Below are 2,500 nucleotides of genomic sequence, written 5' to 3'. Positions count from 1 at the left end.
GCGTGATTTACACGGCAGACGTGTGTACTACACGTATTAGGCCTTTGATCTGCGTTGCGTAGGCCATCTTCCTTCCAAGACACACACGTGTTGGGGTTTGTGTGATTTTATGATAGTGCCCCAACACGGAAAAATAAGCGTACGAGAAGAGTTGGGCCCGACCAGATCATTCGTGCGTGATTTATACACGGCCAGACGCGTATTATATTACACGTATTAGGCCTTTGATCTGCGTTGCGTAGGCCATCTTCTCGATAGAGAGAAAGCCAATGTATTCTTTTTTCTTTCTTTACACACACACACACACAGTTGTAGTAGGACAGGGAGGGATGCGAGCGTGCTAATCACGCTTCCTCAAGTCTTCGCTGTGGTGTGTAAAAAAAAAAGAAAAAAAGGAATCGTTGGGAAAGTCCAAAGGACGAAAATATCGGGCAGTCTGAAGATAACTTAATGCTCGTTTACATTGGTATCAAGAGAGACCGGCTTGTGTAGCTCGTTTCAATGCTGTGTCGTTGTCATTGACACCCTACTCTGTTGCGCGCTAGTGGCAGCATGAGCGTGGGACGTATATATATATATGACACCCAGCTAGAGCCGGCCGTGAGTCCGTCCGGTGTAAATAACGACGAAAGGAGAGAGAAACTTTTCGAATCCAGTATCGGGTTGATAATTGTCCAGTTTGAATATCCATATCCCCGTCGTTTTTGGAGGTGATATACTCTCTGTGTTTCTTCGATAGAAGGCTTTTCAATGTTCTATTCGCTCCGACCGTCGAACTTGCAAGAAAACAGTGGTTTTGGATTTGCTCGTACATATATATATGGTTTCGACGGAAATATCTCGTTCTTTAAGGGACAATTATGTCGTTGTACGACGACTCCCGAATCTCCTTCGCGCGCTGGTTGGAGCTCTTCGGGTATCGGCTTGTTCCGAAATATAACACAAAAATGTGGTGGATAGCAAATACACATTATATTATATATGAGAGAATAAAAGGGAAAAATTACCCTGAACGGTGGATCACTTGGCTCGTGGGTCGATGAAGAACGCAGCTAATTGCGCGTCAACGTGTGAACTGCAGGACACATGAACATCGACATTTCGAACGCACATTGCGGTCCACGGATACAATTCCTGGACCACGCCTGGCTGAGGGTCGTTTACGTACTTATAAACTGCTTGCGTTGATGGCACTTGTTGCCTATATACGTACGAGCGAATGATGGGCGCTTCGTCGGCGTTTGTCGCGGTCCTATGAATATTGAGAAATTTTACGTACGTCTAACAGTCTTCGAGAGAGATGGAAATCGTGTTCGAACTAGCGTGAGTGTGGAAGGCGGTGTCGTGTGTCGTATATGTTTTATATACGTCCGCCCGTCTGAAACACCGCTTCGAAGCGGTGACAAAATCTTTTTCGGGACGATTCGTATCCGTAGAACTATCGAGATTTCACTGGTACATTTTCAACGCGCTCCCGACGTCGCCTGAAATGAAACGAGATGGGTTTAACCCACGAAAGCGTACTACACGAGTCTGTCCTATGTGAAGACTGTGTACAGAGATCGAACGAACGCATGAAAGAAATTGAACGAAAGAACACATAACCCGCAAAAATATAGAGTAGAATTGTGACCGTTGCTTCGAATTTGAATTTATATGTATATATATATCATAGCCCCAGGGAGTGGAACCTATGAGTGTGGAAGGATGTCTCTTACCGTTATGTTGCCAGAGGAAAAAAAGTCTCTCTCTTCGTACGACACATTTGTGTACGAATTGTATCGATGGCTATATAGATCCGATGTTGCACATATTCTGAGTAAAGAACACCCCACCCGGGTTACCGTCCTAAAACTCTTCTATTGGTGTGGCTATGATGTGTGTGTCAACGCAATCGCGAGTCTGGTTCTACGGGAAAACCGTTTGTCGGTCGCCCCATATATCTTTTTGTTCTCTTCAAATGATCGAATAGCGAAACCGCACGAGATCAATCGGTCGTCTAGTCCCCGAAAGTACTTTTCGGACGGACGTTAAAGTTATACCGATTGTAATCGTCTTGCGAGTGTTTCGAAGATCTATATTTGGAGAGGATATCGAATTTTATAAAAGATATATTGGTGAGGCGCGATAAACGGTTTTTTTTTTGCTTTAAGGGTTTTTTGTGTTTTTTTTATTTTTTTTTTTTTTTTGTGTTGCTCTGTACACGTTTCGCAAAATGCTTTCGGGGGGGGAAGCTCTGAAAAAATTTTTTTTCACGTTCCGACGACCTCAGAGTAGGCGAGATTACCCGCTGAATTTAAGCATATTACTAAGCGGAGGAAAAGAAACTAACCAGGATTTCCTTAGTAGCGGCGAGCGAACAGGAATTAGCCCAGCACTGAATCCCGCGGAGTTCCGCCGTTGGGAAATGTAGTGTTCAGGAGGGTCAATTTATCCCGTAACGTCGCAACCGCGTCCAAGTCCATCTTGAATGGGGCCATTTATCCATAGAGGGTGCCAG

At 44.6% G+C, this 2,500-nt stretch overlaps 1 non-coding gene and 1 pseudogene across 1 annotated transcript; both read left to right on the top strand.

Annotated features, from left to right (window-relative positions):
- Window positions 1-1,004: 1,004 nt before the first annotated feature.
- LOC143262160 (5.8S ribosomal RNA) lies at window positions 1,005-1,159 on the top strand. Its single transcript, XR_013036074.1, has one exon. It is a non-coding gene; the product is annotated as a 5.8S ribosomal RNA (ribosomal RNA).
- Window positions 1,160-2,263: 1,104 nt separating this feature from the next.
- LOC143262149 (large subunit ribosomal RNA) overlaps window positions 2,264-2,500 on the top strand; it is a 2,995-nt pseudogene continuing 2,758 nt past the window's right edge.

Source organism: Megalopta genalis, unplaced genomic scaffold (genome assembly GCF_051020955.1).
Source record: "Megalopta genalis isolate 19385.01 unplaced genomic scaffold, iyMegGena1_principal scaffold0094, whole genome shotgun sequence".
Lineage (NCBI taxonomy): Eukaryota > Metazoa > Arthropoda > Insecta > Hymenoptera > Halictidae > Megalopta > Megalopta genalis.
This window is presented reverse-complemented; position numbering and strand designations above follow the sequence as displayed.